At 40.8% G+C, this 20,136-nt stretch overlaps 1 protein-coding gene across 1 annotated transcript in view; it reads left to right on the top strand.

The window, feature by feature from the left end:
• The first annotated feature begins 8,265 nt into the window (after positions 1-8,265).
• FAM110B (family with sequence similarity 110 member B) overlaps positions 8,266-20,136 on the top strand; it is a 154,680-nt gene continuing 142,809 nt past the window's right edge. Inside the window, exon 1 of the mRNA XM_017547578.2 lies at positions 8,266-8,569. The gene's annotated coding sequence lies outside the window, so the exon portion shown is untranslated. The remainder of the gene's footprint in view (positions 8,570-20,136) is intronic.

The following is a 20,136-nucleotide window of genomic DNA, read 5'->3' as shown; positions in this document are numbered from 1 at the left end:
CAGTTGGGAAAGACCCCTTCATGGGTTTTGGTAGCTACACTCAGATTAGGGGTTTCTCCATGATGAAAGCATGTTCTATGCTCAGGACTCAGTTGTGTAGGAGATGTTGCAATGTGGAGATTCCATAGCAATTCCTAGGGATGAGAAGTTTCTGCAAATAAAGTGACACAGTAATTATAACACTATCAGAATATGTATTTATCTCAATGAGTATCAGATGAAGCTTTGTGAGCTGCTCTGATTTTGCTAAGTAATGAGGAAAATCTCAAAAGGGGTTAGCTACATTCTTGTTCTCATGTAGTTTACAGTCCAGTGAGATTCATAAGGAGCCACCCGAGACCATGTTTGTTCCTAAGGTACTTAACTGCGTTGGGTAGTTATTAGTGCATAGCGCAGTTTGAGTTCTGAGAAATACACCATCATCTAATACAAAATAACACAGGAAGACCTTCTAAGATTAGCACAATTATGACGTTTACTAAGAGTTTGGGAATTCGGCCAATCAAAAATTCCTGAGATTATTATGCTTTGTGATTATGAAAAAATTGTTCTAATATTTAACATTTCTGCTTACTAGTTAGCACAAAACTCCTAACAACTAAATAGGAAGTAGAGGCTGTCAGAGGAAGATGTGCATATGGATAAATGTCACAGTTATACATTGATATTTTTGCAGCCTATGTTGATGTGTGTGTGTGTATCCATATTTCAACCCCCCCCCAAAAAAAAAACCTCAAAAGGGCAACATATGGTTACTTTTCTTTCCCCCCAAAATTCAACATACTCTGATTTAGCCTTCCTATATTGTGACCAGACAGTTTAGAAGATGCTTTCGGATTGAGTAGAATAATGAGCTTGGTCGTAGAATTGCTCTCTCCCCTACCCCATTCTGTCTTTTCCTAAACCCTCTCCCTCTATTAATTCCTCCACCCCATTCCTCTTCTATGACAAACTAGCTGAGAATTTGCAAAATTAGATTTTCTAAAAGGATATCTACTTAAAAGTCTTGGCTGCTGGTCATCAGACTAGCAGAAAATTCAGGCATTGTGTAATTTGTGAATATGTAAAAAATATTTGGAGTCATTAAACTACTGCAGAGAAGATTGATTTTTACTTCTTTGGGGAATGGAAGAATAGTCATAGAAGTGGTAATAAACAATGCACTTGGCTGGTTGTTTGATGACATGTTTAATTGGAAAAGCTATCGAAGCTATCGTACTATGTGCAGGTAAGATGTGAATAATGAGATGGGTGAAGGAAACACTGAAAATAAGAGATTTGGTGACAGAATGCATGAAGGAGGATGAGTGGGTGAATGAACTAAAATTCACATCTACACCAAAAGCACTCTGATATTTTGTGAAAATTTTCTCACAATTTTCAGGTGATTTCTATAAATGTCAGAAATTCCATTGCTCATCCATTAGACTGATACAGATAACTGAAAAATTGAATGCCTACATAAACTTCTGACTATATCTTTACCAAACATTTAGAAATCATAACATACATGTTGAAAAAAAAGCTCAGGAAAAAATACACATTGAACTCTAAGACTTACAATCTGTGTACCTACTTTAAAGTTGTTTTAAAAGAGGAAAATATTTAGGATGTTTTGGTGCCATCGGTAGCCCAGACACCTAATATTCCTTACTTGTCCTTTTTTCTTTGTTTTCTCTTACTTGCTGTCTATTTTGTTCATTAGCATCTCTGCTGTTTAATGGTAGAAAGGAGAAAAAAAAGTTTATTTTTTTGCTATTAATGAAGTGACAATATTTGATTAGGAAGAAGTTTGGATGAAGTTAGGATTTCTGTTATTCATGCCACCTTTGAATTTTGATTCCAGGGAAAATGAGAATTGGTGAGCTCTACCCCAAACAGATGGATTATATTTCTATTAAGTAAGCACCCTAATATTCTAAATTCATCTTACCACAATAGTTTAAAAAGAACCCATGTATTTAGTGCCTTATTTCACATTGTAAAAATGTGAAAAGTGCATAGATTAATCTAATAGTCCACATACAGCACAAGCATAATCCTGCCATCATAATCTTTTAAAATATCTGTAAATCTAAAAGTGGGTGAAAGTATCATGCCAAAAAAATAAGAGCTTATGTATTTATTTCATACAAGTGGACAGAGCATCTCAGTTCTCAAGCATAAATCAGTTTTATAACTGGAAAGAACCTAAACAATTTGAGCCTCCCTCTGCATAATTATTTGGTTATTCATAATATTTGGCAATCTAGAGTTCTCCAGGCAATTTTTCATTCTGCTCAATGTCAGTAACAGAGACAAAAATTAACTCAGTATTAGTTCAATTAAATAGACAGCAACTATGTGTCTTCCATGGTCTCACTTTCTGGGGGGCAGTCCTTATTTTTTCTTGTTATGGATCAGGTCCCTTCACTGGGTCCAACAGCTGGGTGCCAAGGGCATTATCTCCTTTTTCTGTGCTCTTATGGTGGCAGTTTCCTGCTTCTGTCAAAATCTAACTCAACTCGCTTTCTGTCGTTCATCTCTTCAGCTTCTCTAGGATCTTTGTAAGTAGTTTCCTATATTAAATTCTCTGTTTCCAGCTGAACCCTGACTGAGGCATTTGGTGATAATAATAACTTTGGTTATTGACAGGTAATAGCAGTGAGCATTGGGGTCCTAGAAAATACTCAGGTGGAGTCAGGCACAGTATGTTTTGTGTGTTTATTTGTTTTTAATTTTCAATCCAGTTTAGACATACAATATACAATACAATACAGTCCGATACAATAATGTGCCGACAATGTCAAATTGCTATAAAAACTTATAAATACAGGCTTGGCCCTCCCTCCCTCCCTCCCTTTCTTTCTCTTACTTTTTCTCTCTGTCTCTTTCTCTCTCTCTTTCTTTCTTTCTCTTTTTTTATGGAGCCTCTCTCTGCTGCCCAGGCTGGAGTGCAATGGCACAATCTCAGCTCACTGTAGCCTCTGCGTCCCTTTACATCAAATGATTTTCCTGCCTCAGCCTACCGAGTAGCTGAGATTGCATGCATGTGCCACCATGCCTGGCTAATTTTTGTATTTTTAGTAGAGACAAGGTTTCACCATGTTGGCAGACTGCTCTCAAACTCTTGACCTCAGGTGATCCACCTGCCTCGGCCTCCCAAAGTGCTGGGATTACAGGCATGAGCCACTGTGCCCAGTGTTGGCTTTCACTTTCTAAATTCATCTTGTGCTAGAGTAGCCACACACAATTCATGGACCACTGCTGGTCCACAGACAGCTCTTTGAGTAGCACTAGCCAAATAGAGAGCTAGAAAAGAAAACTGCTCTGCAGATTAGAAAAATATGTGGAAGTTAAAGATAAAAATTCTAGAGTCACTGGTAAATCAGTAGTGGCTGAAAACATGGAACTGGAAAACCAAACAACCAATAGGGAGAGGAAGTGGACAGATAGAAGCAGGCCAAGGGCAGAGGGTCAGCAAACACCATACTCTGGCCAATGGCAAGCAGGTACTCTGCAGAAGTAAGGACTACAGGTAAGAACTGAGATAACACAGGGAGAAGAGATGCACAGCTCTCAAGCATGGCATTCTGGTGCCTTGTGGGTGGGCTCCTGACCCTGCATGCCTCAGAGGCACTCAGTTGAGTATGCCCTGCTGATTATGGCCGCCACAGAAAAGTCTTACCCATTTTAGAAAGAATTTCGTCAAAACAGTTAACATAAAAGGGTTGGGGTAATTTACTTGGAAAATTCAGTCATGAAGAACACTGCCTTAATTGATGATGATATGGATAAATCTGAGCAGCATCCAAGTCATTGGATAGAACTTTCTGCAGTGATGGGGGCATTTATCTGTGCAGCCCAAAGGCAGCCATAAGCTGCCTGTGGCTGCAGAGCACTTGAAAACTAGCCAGTGTGGCTGAGAAACTTGCAATTTATTCACATGTACAATACAGAGTATTTAATCCAATGAATTTAAATTAAATGTAATGAGGCCAGATGCAGTGGCTCACTCCTGTAATCCCAGCAGTTTAGAATGCCAAGGCAGGTGGATTGCTTGAACCTGGAAGGTGGAGGTTGCAATGAGCTGAGACTGTGCCATTGTACTCCTTCCTGGGTGACAGGAGCTAAACTCCATCTCAAAAAAAAATTTAATTAATTAATTAATTTAATTTAATGAATATAAATTCCACAAAAGTTTAATTCATTTAAACTTAAATAGCCTCCTGTGACTACTGACTCTCTTATTGCATAGATAATTTGTGAGATTCATTGGCAAGTTAGGCTTACAGTAAAGATCTATAGGCTTTGGGCTCATAAGGATCAGCCTTTAAGTCCTCTAATCACTAACTCTGTGACCTTGAATTTATCTCTTTTCCGGGCCTGAACTTCTTGTTCTTAAAGTGGGAATCAATAATATTTATGTTTAGGGCCGTTGTGACTGCTGAAAATAAAACATGTAAACTGTTAGCACAGAGTTTCGATAAATGGCAGTTGTTAGTACTAAATGATGGAGGTCCATATTCAATAACATAATTCTGTTGTTTTGATCTTCTGATCGCCAGCCTGAACAAGAACTATGCTGAGAAGCAAGCAGCATGAGGGAACCCCAGGGGCTGTTGTCCAGGATGGAGTGGAGTGGCCTCTTAGTCCAGCCACTAACAATGCTTTTCTATTTAGTGATTCTCTTATCTCAGCCTTGCTGCGAGCTGCCTTTTTTCAGTGAGATTACTTCTAGCAAATCCTCCCGCTCCTCATAAGGTGCATTCCTCGCTGCTTTTTTCTATTTCCTCAGAACTATGGTTGTTAAGGGGAAAATACAAATTGAGCTTGTTCAATCAATAAGTTTAATTTTACATACAATTCGAATTCAATGGAGTCTGATCTGAGGGCTGAGGGTTTCTCAAGTCTTTTTCTGTGTAATTGAGTGCACAAATTCACAGGCCTTATTTACCTTAGCCCTGCCAGATTTGCTACACTCTTTTGGGCAGGGCTTTAAAAAAAAAAAAAAAAAAACAACACATGCCTATCTGTCCTCCCTCAACCTAGAGACCTGGCATTTGTTGGGAGTACTACAGGTGATTCTGTTTCGTGGTTTGAAGACCTCTGACATATGCCATGATTTCAGGGGGATCTGTGGACAGATAGGGTGGTCTGAATGACCCTAAGTTAATTGAGGGACTGTTGTACCACTCTTGGGCAAGAAAATGTGTACAAACATCCCACTGATCCAATACAGGCATGCTGGGGGTACTCTGGATATTTGACTGGCATTTTCCCTGGCATAACCAATCACTGGAACAAGTGCCACTTGGAGCTGGGCCTGGATTCCAGAACTCTTTTTTTTTTTTACTTTTTACCTTTCCTCCCAAGCTGCTTTAGTAGTCTTGTTTTCAGAGATGGTTTACTTCCTTGTACTCTCCTTTTGTGAGGCTTGCATCTATTCATGACATATTATTATTCAGCTCAAGGGCTTTTATACATTTAAAGTTTCACTAGTTGTTGACACGACTTAGGTACATACCTATCTGGAGAAAGACTAGTGAAAACTCTGAACTCATGTCTTTCCAGTTTCACATTTTCTTTCTTTTTTTCTTAGAGATGGGGTTTCATCATATTGGTCAGGCTGGTCTGAACTCCTGACCTCCCAAAATGCTGGGATTACAGGTGTGAGCCAATGCGCCTGGCATAACCAATCTCACATAACCATTCTGGCAGTCACAGCAGTAGGGCTAATAACTGCATGTCCTTAGGCTCCCTCCTTTGCTAGGAATAGTCCCACTGTCCACCGTGACCTGTGAGTAATGATTAAATTACATACTGATTCATGTATGGATGCTTGTTTGGGTACTAGTCAAATGTTGTTACATGTTTTTGGAGACAGAAATCTCTGTGAAACAAAAGAATTCCAAGCCTAGGCTAATGGCCCACTTCTGAAGAATAAACAACACAATAAAATTCCAGTAGAAACAACTAATTTCAACATTTCCTGAAAATTTGTAGCAGGCCTTAACATTTTCAGTCCCCAAGATAAGAAAACTATGTCCTAAATCAGCAAACATTAGGGATTATGACAGCATGTTGTATTGGCATAATTGATAAGACAAAATATTTACGGAAATATTCCAGCATAGATGTTTTATTGTGTTCTCTCTGGTTCTTTAACTACATCTTTAATTGGTTTTTGGTTTTGGTGAGGACAATTTGGGGCCATTAAATCTACACTGGGCGATAGTAAAAGCCTAAATGAGAACCTTAATAATAAGAGTTAGGGCTTCCTACTAAGTGATCACCTCGGCATATACTTTATTATCAAGAAGTAGATTAGGCAATAGAAAAGCTAAAACTTCACTGGGCGCAGTGGCTCACGACTATAATCCCAGCACTTTGGGAGGTGAAAGCGGGTGGATCACCTGAGGTCAGGAGTTCGAGACCAGCCTGGCCAACATGGCAAAACCCTGTTTCTACTAAAAATACAAACATTAGCTGGCCATAGTGACATGCGCCTGTAATCTCAGCTACTGGGGAGGCTGAGGCAGGAGAATTGCTCAACCCAGGAGTTGGAGGTTGCAGTGAGCCGAGATCACGCCACTGCCCTCCAGCCTGGGTGACAGAGTAAGACTCCGTCACCAAAAAAAAAAAAAAAAAAAAAGAGAGAGAAAGAAAAGCTAAACTCAATGGTTGCATTCCTGATTTTCAAAGCATGGATCATAGGGGAATATTTTATGACTTTTTAAGTGAATCTTTTGGAAAGAAACAACTCAAAATGGCATTAAGTAAGAAAGACAATTTATTGGTGCATTCCGTCAGAAGTTTAGGGATTTGACTGGTTTTAGAGGTAGTTACCTACAGATGGTCATTGATGTCATCAGGGCTCTTTTCTATCTCCATTGCTTAGCATAGCTTTTTTCTAGTTTTGTTTTACTCTCCAGTACCTTGACTCCAGCTGCTAGGTTGACTCCAGCTGCTGTACACTTGTATGATATGGTCTCAGGAGCTGCCCTGTCAGTGAGGGAAAGGACCCTCCTCCTTTGTTCCCAGAGGATATTCTAATTGGCTGGCTTGGGTCATATCCCTCACAATGTCTGTGGGCTAGTCACACCCAATGCGAGGGGGAAATTCCTAAAAGGGAGGGATTGGGGCAAAGAAGTGAAAAAAAAAAAAAAGGTACTTGAGAGGGAGAGAAGTTGGTTCCATTTGCTATGGGAATGATGAAAAATAATTTATTTCTACTGTTATGTGACTTTTGGAGTGAATGGAGACCACAACCTAATCTGTGATCACAAGGAATGCATTAGCATGCCAAAGGAAAGTTCCATTTAAATCCCAGTATCATGTCACTTTCTTAAAATGGTAGTCTTTTAAATAGCAAAAAAATTTATTATAGAAGTCTGAGTTTTATTTAGTTGGCAACTTCTTAACTATTATGAAACAATAGATTCATTGAAGTTGAAGCACAATTCAAATATAAACGATCTTTCTGAGAAAATGAGATGAATGTAACTGTATTTTCAATGTACTAGAGATTAAAAAGAAATCCTTGCTAAATATTTTCTAGAAGAAACAGTTATTTCGTGAGTCCGTATCCAATTTAAATTCATTTTGATAAAGATGGATTTTATCTTTTAGAGTTTGCAATAGCAAAGCTAAATTACAATGTGTTTAGTCTTCCTAAAATGATCCCTCTCCTGAAACAATGAACTTATTAGGCAAATCTAAGTAGAAAGTATTCTCAAATAACTTATTAGGCGATTAATAATGATGCACCCCAAAACACTTCATTTTAAAACATCAACTGGCCCACATTGCCGAGGTAGAACACCATGCTTGATATTTTTTATCATTCTTTACTATTTTCTCCAAACATTTTTTTCGAAGGCCTAAAAATGCCTTCAGAAATGGAGTTAGGACGCTCCATCTGAGTATATGAAAGTTAGTAAACAGAAAACGTCAGGCACCAAAACGTTTGGATGGCTTGGCAATCAGGTGGGGTTATTTCATTCAGGACACAGGCTCTAGGTCTCCAGTGCTGAGCGGATCTGCACTGGGGTGGCAGTCCGAGATCCAGCTAGGTCACCGGATGGGAGCGGGGTGGGGGTGCTGGCGTGAGGGTGAGGGTGGGAGTGGGGGAGGGGGAGGAATTGGGGGCGCCGACGACTTGGAGTGGAGGTGCGACAGGGGTGGGGACCCGGAAGGTGGGGTGGGGGCGGGATGGAGGCGGGGCGGGGCTCTCGAGGGGCGTGTGCACTCGCTCAGGGACACGCGCTCTCGGCCACAGCAACTGGCTCCAAGTTCCCTCCCTCGTTCTCCGGCGAAGCCTGCCTGAGCCCTCCCAGTCGGTGCAGACCTGACCGTCGCGGCCGCCGCCAGCTGGGCCCTCCGCGGCCGCGCGTCCTGGGCCCGTTCCGCCAGCCCCGCCCGCGCCTTGCCTGCGGCCCCGCGGCAGCGACCGCGAGGACTCGGCCGCCCCTACCGCCGGCTGTCGGCCCTCCGCCCCTAACGGGCCCAGGCTCTCCCTCCTCGCAGTCCTCGGGAGCCTGGCGCCCGGCTCTGGCCGCACCGCCAGGGACTGAGGTGAGCGGCCCAGGTAAGAGTGGGCGGTGGGGGCCGGGAAGGGGACTGCTTGGCCCGGGTTGGGATTCGGTTTCAGTGGTCGCGCCGCGCCCCGACTACGGACAATGCTGGAGCTGCGCGCGGCCGGGCGGCGCGGAGCGAAGCCGGCTTTTCGCCTGCAGATTCTCCGCCGGGGCCGGGTCGCCGTTCAGCCCGGCCTCACCGCCCCAGGCGGACCCCGGCCGGCTTTCTGGCCCGCCGGGGGAGGCGCAGTGCCGCTGCCTGCCCCGCGCCCCCTCTGCGCTCGGCTTGGCTGCGCGTCCCGAGCTCGGCTAGGAGGCCGGGCACGGGGCCGGGGCTGGGGCCGGAGTTGGAGCCAGGGCGGGGGAAGCTGGCCGCGCTGCGGAGCGGAGGTGGGCTCCGAAAGCGCGCCTGCCGGTTGCTGCTGGAGGAGTGGGACTACGAGGGATGGGGACTCCATTCAGCTGTAGCTCCTTGAATGGTCTCTAATCTCAGTGTTAAATACTTTGGGAATATCAATACCAGCTAATCCTTGGCTGGGAATTATTGCAAGAAATTTAGATTCTGAGGTTCCAAAAGTTTGCTTTTGGTTACCCCTTCCAGCTCCTCCGTTGGCCTCAATTGTCTCTATTTTCTTTGAAAGCATACAGATTTGAAATAGAATTAAATTCTCCTTGGCTCACTCGTGGCCCCATCACCCAGAGGAGCTCATAACTTGGCAACAAAGCCCATGCAGGCTGTGGGAGGCCCCGAAGCCTACTGCCCAGCCTGGTGCCCTCCTATTGTTTAGAGCTGAAGCTGTACAGTGTAAATGGCAGTGACAGGTCTCCCCTAAGCTGGCTTCTGGGGAAGGAAGGGAGATAACTTTGCAGTGTGCTTAAACTACTCTGGAAAGTGGAAAGAAAACACCTGGTGCCCGGCTTTTTAACCCTTTCAAGTTATTATTCAGATTTATTCACACACACACACACACACACACACACACACACACAGAAAAGTGCAGGCTTTCCTGCCAAAAAATAGGCAAACTCTGGGTTCTTCCTCACAGCCAGTTTATGTCCTGTGCAAAATCTGGCACACATCTGTGACAACATTGCACTGCTGGTGTTATAAGGATTGCAAACTGGTCTGTTTCTCAAAAGGGAATGTGATAGTACAATAAGCATTTTTGCAATACGAATAGTGGGACTTCCATTTTCCTTATTTCCTTTGTTGGTGAAGAAGGTATTTATTTAGTATTTCCCTCCCAATTTACACGTAGTCATTTCTGGGGGGATACTTGTATTAATTTCTTGCACTCATTTTTGTGACATCACAACCCCTGGTCATTCAGATAAGCTATTTATTAATCATAGTTGTTCTAAAATAAGGGTGAGTTAATGGTAAACTAGAATCCTTCGCTCATAACATCCTATTGGTTTACCCTACGGTATTTAATCTGCGGTATTACTATAGGTTGTACACCATAAAGTCGCTAATTCAACAGGGGTAGCAGTGCCTTGTCAACCCGATAATCTATAAAGTGCTTAGAACTGTGCCTTGCATATGGTTCTAGGTGTCAGATAATATTACTTTTAATTTTTCTTATCAAGCTATGTGTTTCTTTCTGTTTGGAAAATGGTTGTTTTCATTTTTTAAATTCTGGTTTGTTAGATCATGATCTATTTTAAGCCTGTGGTTTAATTTTAGATCAGGGCTGAAGTTGGGTTGTTGTTTTGCCTATGACTGACAAGCTGCTCTATGTATCCTTATGCATGGTAAGGGTTGATTGAATTCATCTTACATAGTGGATCTCTAAGGGAAGGACCACAGTCTTGAATCTAGTTGTGCCCTGGTGCCTTTCATAAGGAGACCTGATTGTCCTTAAGAGGCTAATTGTTCAAAGAGAAGCCTAGACATTAGGGAAAACCTGGGCTCTGAACCCCATCTCTGACTTCCCTTGCACTCCCTTGTTCTCTACGTTTAGAATCCTACTTCCAATTCCCAGTGGAAAGAACCATTGGTATAGCAGATTTAAGTAACTCCCACTGTGTTAAAAGATAATAAAAGATAAACATGTCTACTATATATACATCAACCAGAGCATAGAATTCTTATTCATGCTTTAAAACCTCTTAGAGCAGGATTTATAATTTAACTAGCTCAGATAAGAAAACTCACTTATTTAAAACTACTTGTTTGCCACTTATTTAAAACTGCTTATTTGCCACGTGTTAGTAACCAAAGATTGTGTTTGCTATTTACATATTTTAAATGATTGGCAGGAGTTTACTCTCATTTCATGTCCTCCCTTCCCCTTTAACTTTGAAGTGACTTTTTCAAAATTATTATTCCTAAATAACTTAGCTAAGCAAAGGCATGGGTATTAACTGTTGGGGCGCTGCAGAAGCAAAACTGTTATAGGCACAGTGGCTTGGCAGTAGATGGCGCTGTGGACAAGGCTGCTGAAGGAGGCACTTGTATGGTTTAGTAGAATCCCAGGGATTAGTTTAGCAATCCCATTGTTTGCTCCCCACAAAACATACTCTTACCAACCAGACACTATCCAGCAATCTTTTTGAGAATACAGTTTTCTTTTAAATTTGTGCTTTATATATTCAATTTATAGACCGTTTACCATTTTTTCTCTCTGAAAGCCATAGCATTTTAGGTGCTAGACAAACATTGCTTGTAAAAATATTATTAGTCAACTATTCATTTTATTTTATTTTCCCACACTAGAGTCAGATTGATCAGCTGAGCCTAGAGGATTTCCAACTAATCGGACCTCTTTTTCATACTTAACTTTTTAGGAGAGAGAAACAAATCATCAGAAACCTACTTGCATCTTGAATTTAGTTAAGGAAACAACTTCCTAGGGCCAATTCTCATTTACTTTGATTTGCATCATTCTTTTGGATCCTGGTGTGATGCAATGAGAATTAATATTCAGGATGAAGACTGAAGTTTTGCAAAGTCATGACTCAGCCAAGAAAAATACATTCATTCCATTCAGTACAGACACTAAGACTAGAAAGTAGACTCAGAAAAATGATTTTCTGGTTCATAATAACAGTTATCTCCAAGGGCTGGTTCTGAGACCAGCAAAGTCCTCGATGTGTGATGGTGGGCGCGTTCTCTCCTCTAAGACACAGTAGGTACTGTTATACCCTTTCTATAATACAAGTGAGGGGAAATGACTTGTCTGAGTCACATAGCTAATATGTAGCAAGGTGTGTGTGTCTCCAGACTCTATGGATTTTTCTGTCATGCCAGGAGGAATAACTTCTGCCTTGTACATTCAGCTGCTGGAGGTGTTTGTGTTCCATATCTTCTTTTCAGGTTTGATGTCAACAAATCTCTATAACTCATTGACATACTTTGAATTTTGTGGTTAGCATATGATTATCAAAGAGTCTAAAATGAGAAAAAGTATGCCACTTTCAGTTTTCAGAGGAAACCTTTTAAGATTTCGCAATACCTTGTTAAAGACCACTTGTTTTAGGAGGCTTGAGGAGAGAGATGGCACATTTAACTTCTTTGAACTATGTAGCCTCTGATAAAAATGTCTTAGATTTAGCAGTAATAAAGAATGTTGGGTTGGTTTTTGGCTTGTTGCTCAGGTGATCTGGGAGCAGCACAGCTCCCCCTATGCCCAGTGACTTTCTTTCCCTTCGGTTAGAGGGAGGCATATTAATTTTGATCACGTAAGTACATCAGAGGGGATTATGATGATTTCAGAAACATTGAATGAAATCCTCATTCTGTATATTCATTTATTTTATTTTATATTATAGGCAGAGCCTAATCTAATTTTTTTAAATGATGACTTTTTTTGTACTGAAAACATTATAGAAATACAAAAATATAATATTTGGGAATTGTTCAAAAGAAAACACATATTATACCCAAAGTGTTTATCAAAGAAACTAAATGCAGCATTGACTCTAGACTTTTAAAGGATAAGTTATGAGATGATTTGCTTGAAAGATTTTGGGGAATAGTTGTAGGAAACTTAGTTTTTCATTCTTTGTGAATGTTATCATCCAAAAGATTACAGATAATTAAGATACACACAAGGCTTCTCCACTGTTGGATGATTCTTTTTCATCCTATTTTAAAACAATCTGGTTTGTTTCTGAATGCTCCTTTTGTAATATAAAATTAATGAACTTAAATCATGGATATGCCATTTTGACATACTTGATTTCCTTCTACTTATGGGAAGAAGCGATTGAGTGAGATTTTTGCATTTTTCACATTTTACAGTTTGCCTCATAAGGAAACACCCATAAGAACCTGACATTCAAAGACATAAGCCTTGTTTTTGTTGTTGTTGTTGTTTTCAAGGAAACTTTAGTAGGTGAAGCAAATTTTCAAAGTATGTTTGGTGGTAAAAATAGTGAACATGTGGATGATTAAACAATTTTAAACTGGCATTAAATCTGGAACTTTAAAATTGTAAACACTTTAGAGAGAAGCTCAAAAATGAATACCTAAGCAAAAGGAAACAGTATGTCATTTGGCAGGTTTCTGGAAGAATTAGAAGAATTCTGTGGTATGTTTTATACATCAGGGCAAGATCAATGGGTTTTGAAATTGTCCAGTTCCAGATAAGGCTTTTAAAAATACAATTCACAGGAATATGGGAAATTTTTGAGTAGTTGTGTTGTAATGCAAACCATTATTTTTCTCACAGTCCCATTAGAAATTTATTTCATCTTTTTAATTTTCTTTTTTAGGAGGAATCACAGATAGGCTTCAAAACAATCATTCTCGCCAATGAATTTTTTTGTCCCATTAACTGGAAGTTAATATAAATAAAAAATAATTATGCAGAAGAACATAGTTTACTAAGTTCCTCTACTATGATGATTATATTAAATAGATATTGACAGAGGAATTATTGTGTGTCAGGCACTTTGAAAAAACACTGGTCAGGAAAGACAAGCTTCCTTCCTCTTTGAGGCCTTATTGTGTAAAGTGGGAAAATAGATAATAAATTAAATGAATAAATGAAAAGCTGACTTAAGGCAGTAGTAAGTGCAGTCATAAGTGGGGACTACTTTTCCATCTGGGCTAGGTGGTCTGGGAGGGCTTCACTGAGGACTTTAGAGCTGACTTCAGTGAAAAGAAGGCAACGGGACAGGCATGTTGGCTCACTCCTGTAATCCCAGCACTTTGGGAGGCTGATGTGGGTGGATCACAAGTTTAGGAGTTTGAGACCAGCCTGGCCAACATAGTGAAATCCCGTCTCTACCAAAAATACAAAAAATTAGCTGGGCGTGGTGGAGGGCTCCTGTAATTCCAGCTACTTGGAGGCCGAGGCAGGAGAATTGCTTGAACCTGGGAGGTGAAGATTGCAGTGAGCTGAGATTGCACCATTGCATGCCAGCCCAGGTGACAGTGCCCCTGTATTAAAAAGTACAAGACAACAACAAATATCTATATATTTAAGACAACTCAGTACTTGGAAAATTCCAAAGGCATTTTACAAAAACCCTCNAAAAAAAAAAAAAAAAAAAAAAGGCAACCTGTGCAAGGTCTCTGGGCATTGAGGATGGCCCATGCAAAGGCCCTGTGACAGGCAAAACCTGCTCTTGTGAGGAACAAGAAATAGCAGCAAAGAACGAGGTCAGCAGGGCCTTATAAACCACAGGGGAGTTGGGGTGGGAAGCGGGTGTTTCCATTTAGGTTTGAGTGTAGTGGGAACTGCCAGAGGATATGACGCAAGGAGGGCCAGGCTCTAATTTGCAGATATGGAAACTCACTCTGCCTGCTTGTGGAGAACAGAGCCTTTGTTTAGAGTAGAAGCAGGGAGTCAGTTACAAAGCTGTTGTGGTGACCAGTGCCACTGGACTGGAAGGAAGACAGAGGAGGGGAGGGAATCAATTGTGTGCAGGACTCTGAATTTCTCCTCACCTAAAACATCATTGATTTAGATTAGAGATGCATCATTATTTTCCATACCACTGAGCAAGAAAACACACTGCCAGTTAAACTGCGACACCCCATCCATTGTGATATGAGTCCTGATTTCAGCATTGAAATGAAAAAGAGGTGTGTTCTAGAATCCGTGCTCATGATATATTCTGGACGTCATGCTGAGAGGACGTACCAATTTATTTGGATCTGTACCTGAATGATAGAGGCAAATCCTACATTTGGAAGTATCTGGAGAATGAGGTCATATGTCTTGGAATCGCCTACCTCAACCCTGGAAATTGATGTAGGAAACCATGTCCAGTGTAAATAGTCTTTCTGATGCTTAACAAAGATGTAAAAGTGGCATTTATTTGATTTGCCTCAAAGTGCACTATAGACTGTTGGTGTGACAGAGAGCTGGGAAGGCCCAGATTTGCTATGTTCATTGAGAGTGTGGGCAGTGTGTGTGACTGTCCCTGAACTTGGGCAAATCTGGGAATTATAAGCTTTGTTTCTCTGTTACACCACTGAGAGCAGGGTTGGGTGGGGGTTTGGTCATGGCCGTGTGGATCCCAGGCCAAAAAGTTAGCTGTCGGCCAGCAAATGGCAGAGAGGTCTTCCAGCTGAATCTGTCTGGTACAAAGACTGGATCTGTGTGAGGTTGAACAAGTTACTGAGGCTTCTGGAACCTCAGTTTCCTTATGTGTAAAATGGGGAATGAGTACACTACTTTCTAGAATTGTTGTGAGAGATAATAAGATGATGCTTGCAAAATGCTGAGCACTCCATCGAGGTTAGTTGCTATCATGTGTTTCTGTTTCATGGATTTCATATCTTGTTTCAACTGTCTTGCATGTTATCATCATGTGGGTCGCAGGACAAAAGTCACTTTTTCAGAGACTCATCCTGATGGCTAAAGCTAAAGCAGCTGCTTCGCCAGCTACCCTCTTCTTTCTTGTCCTATTTTATTTTATTCACAGTCCTTATTCCTACCTGAAATTGTGTAATTTGTTTACATGTTGAAGGTGCATTTCCCCAAATTCAAAGGGGCTCTATGATGTCAACTGCTGTGTGCATCGTGTATAGAGCTGTGCCTGGCCACATGGCATGGCCTGGAGACAGATTAACTGAGTGGAGTGTGAGGGTCATAGTGCTGATGATGAGATCCGTGTGCTCTAAGACTTTGAAATCCTGGCTAAAAGGTCTAACCTCAGCAGGATTCTTCTCTCAACTTTGTGTTTTGTGCTGTGAGATGACTGGCTTTCCAGTTGGGGTATATAAGCTTGAGATCCACCAGGCAGGTTTTGAGCAGCCTTTGATAGCATATTTTGGAGGAGAGGAAGAGTTTGTATTTGGAAGCATGGGCTTCTAGGTGTAGTAGTACATTGGTATGGTTTGAATGTGTCCCCCAAAAACCATTATGTTGGAAACTTAATGCTTGATGCAACTGTGTTAAGAGGTGGGTCTTTTGAGAGGTAATTAGGCCCTCATGAATGGATTAATGCTGATGATAAAAGGGCTTGAGGGTTCTCTTGCTCTCTCTTATCCTCTCTTTGCCCTTCCCCTGTGGGATGACGCAGCAATAAGGCCCGTGGCAGATGCTGGCACCTTGATACTGAATTTCTCAGTCTCCAGAACTATGAGAAATCCATTTCTTTTCTTTATAGATTACCCAGTCTGGGATATTCTGTTATAGCAGCACAAAACAGACTAAGGGAGAGACACTTGTTGTTTTCCTCTGGTTTATCAGAAGGTGTCACCAGCCTGTTCTTCAAACTAAATGTCACCTGCGGCCTAACTATGCCAGCTTACAGGTACCTAACTTACTATAGAAAAATAATAGGGGAAAACCGGTAAGGAAATGGAACCATTGTAAAAACGACGGATGCTTGGTAAACTGTGCCCTGGCCACATAGTTAAAACAAGGTGAATTGAGAGGTTCCTCACAGTTAACTGTGAGTTGGGGATTTAAAAAAAATTCCTTTAATCTATCCCTAGCCTGTGTCCTTTCAAATGATCATTAATTGGAATGTTGTGATTTTAAAATCAGATTTTTTTCCCCAATAAATTTTGTTCTTGTTTAGTGACCATGACAGAAGAAGAAAAATCATTGTGTGGGTTGTTAATATGACTAGTCATGGGTGCTCAGCTTCCGTTGGCTTTGTGCCAACCTGCAACATGCATCGGGTGTGTAACCATAAACTGTTTTATAATGTTTTGGTAAAGTAGCCACCATTTTTGAGGGGTTAGACTGTCCGCCTAGTAACTTAGTTCTTTAATTTAATGAAGATTTCTTTATCCAGTTCTTGTTAGTGAATCTGTATGTACCTCTATTGTTGGTAGAGAGTAGTACAGTCATACAGATACTTATTTTGTAGGTAGTTGAAATGTTCTTTTAGGCAGTGCCATAGAAGATCTATGGTCTATTGTATTATTTGGAAATTGACTTTAGATGAATTTTCCATAGAAGCAGTGAAAGTACCACATATCATGGAGTTAGTATGTGCAGGTGTGTGTGTGTGTGTGTGTGTGTGTATGTATGTGTGTTAGTGTGAAGGACCTAGTGTTTACTATGCACATGGCAGTTCCTGTTTTTTCAGTTAGAAGTGGCTCTGCCTTTGCCTCAATGTGACATGTGTTTTAACTCATGTGGCCTAATTTGCTTATTTGATTTTTCTCACAGGTATTTTTCCTTTCAGATTTCACTAGCGTCACAAGATTGAACTGTTTTGATTGTTCAGCTCTGGTTGCTATCTCCACCAGCTTTTTTCAGAGTAATTTCAGTGTGAAGCATGCTGCTGTTTAGGTACTGTGAGTCATCCATAAAGTGACCAAATCACAGCACCCTTTAATTAAGCATACCAGCATATGAGCAAATACTTTTATACATTTTGTGCCTGAGATACTTAAGTACCTTCATTTTACTTTGGACTTTTTATTTACCAGATGGTATTAACTATTCATGTATACCTTGTATTAGAGAACCAGAACCAATAGAATATGCATAGAAAAAGAGATTTATTACAAGGAATTGGCTTACATGATTATAAAGGCTGAGAAGTCCCATGATTTGCTATATCTAAGATGAAGACCCAGGAGAACCAATAGTATAAGTTCCAGTGTAAGGTCAGGAAAATGCAGATGTATTAGCTAAGCAGCTAGAAAGATAGAGATAGATGGATGGAATTCATTCTTTCTCCACCTTCCTGATCCATTTGGGCCTCCTACTGGTTGGATAATGCCCATCCATGTTGGGGAGGGCCATTTGCTTTACTCAGTTCATCAATTCAATGCTGATTTCATCCAGAAACACCCACAGGTACAGCAAGAAATAATGTTTAACAAGATATCTGGGCATCCTAGTAGCCCAATCAAGTAGACATATAAAATTAATGATCACATACCTGTAGTATAATCAAAATAAGGTTTTGTTAAAACATGTTTGTGAAAGTGTATTTCCCAAGTTGGTTTAAATGATCAGACTCCGAGAGTGTTAACACCAGGTACTCCTTCTCTAAGTCCTGCTGTATACAAGGCTTTCTCAGTAGTGCTAACAACATCATACCTTTTCCTTCCCGACCAACACTTCATTTATTGACCTAATTGATTGCTGCATTTTTAGTGTATTCTTGGTTTTGTGAGTGTGTCTTCTGTAAGACAGTGAGTTCATCCACAATGAAGACAGTGTCTACTGGCATACGTTGGAGACAAATTGTTCGTTCAATTCCAGACCACCACCATAAAGTGAAAATCACAGTAAAGTGAGTCACATGAATTTTTTGGTTTCTGAGTGCATATAAAAGTTATACTTAAACTATATTGTAGTCTATTAAATGTGAAATAGCTTTGTCTAAGAAAACAATGTACATGCCTTAATTAAAATACTTCATTGCTAAAAAATGCTGATGAATATCTGAGCCTTCAGTAAGTCATACTCTTTCTGTTGCTGGAGGTTCTTACTTTAGTGTTGATGGCTGCTGACTGGGATCAGGGTGGCAGTTACTGCATGTTGGGGTAGCTGTGGCAGTTTCTTAAAATAAGACAACAATGAAGTTTGCTGTATCAACTGACTCTTCCCTTCACCAAAGGTTTCTCTGTAGCATGTGATGCTGTTTGATAGCACATTACCCATAGTAGAACTTTCAAAAGTGTAGTCAGTCATCTCAAACCCTGCCACTGTCTTATCAACTAAGTTGATGTAATATTCTAAATTCTTTGTTGTCCTTTCAGCAGTGTTTATAGCATCTTCACCAGGAGTATATTCCATCTCAAGAAATGAGTTTTTATTTTTTCATCCATAATAAACAATTCCTCATCTGTTGGTTTTATCATGAGATTGCAGCAATTCAGTTACATCTTAGGGCTCCATTTGTAATTCCAGTTCTCTTGCTATTTCCACCACATCTGCAGTTATTTCCTCAATGGAAGTCTTAAAGCTCTCAAAGTCATCTATGAGAGTTGGGATAAGCTTTTCCCAAACTCCTGTTAATGTTGATATTTTGATCTCCCCCCATGAATCATGAATGTTCTTAATGGTATTTAGAATGGTGAATCCTTCCCAGACGTTTTTGATTTACTTTTCCTGGATACATCAGATCAATCAGTATCTATGGCAGCTATAGCCTACAAAGTGTATTCCTTATCATTGACCCATGTGCTGAAAAATGAATGTTGTGTTAGCAGGCATTAAAACAACATTTATGTCCTTGTACATCTCTGTCAGAGCTCTTGGGTGACTAGGGGCATTGTAAGTGAGCAGTAATATTTTGTAAGTAATCTTTTTTCTGAGCAGTGGATCTCAACAGTGGTCTTAAAATATTCAATAGATCATGCTGTAAACAAATGTGCTGTCATCCGGGCTTTGTTGTTATAAAGCACAGGGAGCGTGGGTTTAATATCATTCTTAAGGGCCCTGGGATGTTCAGAATGGTAAATCAGCATTGGCCTTAACTTCAAGTCACCAACTGCATTAGCTTCTAATGAGAGAGTCAGCCTGTCCTTTGAAACTTTGAAGCCAGACATTGACTTCTCCTTCTAGCTATGAAAGTTCTAGATCAGCAGTCCCCAACATTTTTGGTATCAGGGACCAGTTTTGTGGAAGACAATTTTTCCATGGACTGGGGAGTGGGGTGGGGAGGGGGATTGTTTGGAGGATGATTAAAGCTTATTGCATTTATCATTTGATTTTTCTAAGGACCATGCAACCCAGATCCCTTCCATGCACAGTTCACGGTAGAGTTCGCACTCCTATGAGAAGAAGATGAACTGCTTGCCCGCTGCTCACCTCTTGCTATGCAGTCCAGTTCCTAACCCCAGGGGTTGGAGTCCCCTGTCCTAGATGACATCTTCTTATATAAGGCTGCTTTGTCTACACTGAAAACCTGTTGTCTAGCTGTAGCCATCTTCATCAATGATCTTAGCTCTATATTCTGGATAACTTGCTGCAGCTTCCAAATCACCACTTGCTGCTTTACCTTGCACTTCTGTGTTATGGAGAGAGCTTCTTTCCTTAAGCCTCATGAACCAACAGGCACAGTGGCTCATACCTGTAATCCCAGCACTTTGGGAAGCTGAAGGTGGGTGGATCACCTGAGGTCAGGAGTTCAAGACCAGCCTGGACAACATGACAAAACCCTGTCTCTACTAAAAATACAAATATTAGCCAGGTGTGGTGGC

Source organism: Cebus imitator, unplaced genomic scaffold (assembly GCF_001604975.1).
Source record: "Cebus imitator isolate Cc_AM_T3 unplaced genomic scaffold, Cebus_imitator-1.0 Scaffold199, whole genome shotgun sequence".
NCBI lineage: Eukaryota > Metazoa > Chordata > Mammalia > Primates > Cebidae > Cebus > Cebus imitator.
Note: the sequence above shows the minus strand (reverse complement) of the source record. Positions and strands in the feature narration are given on the sequence as shown.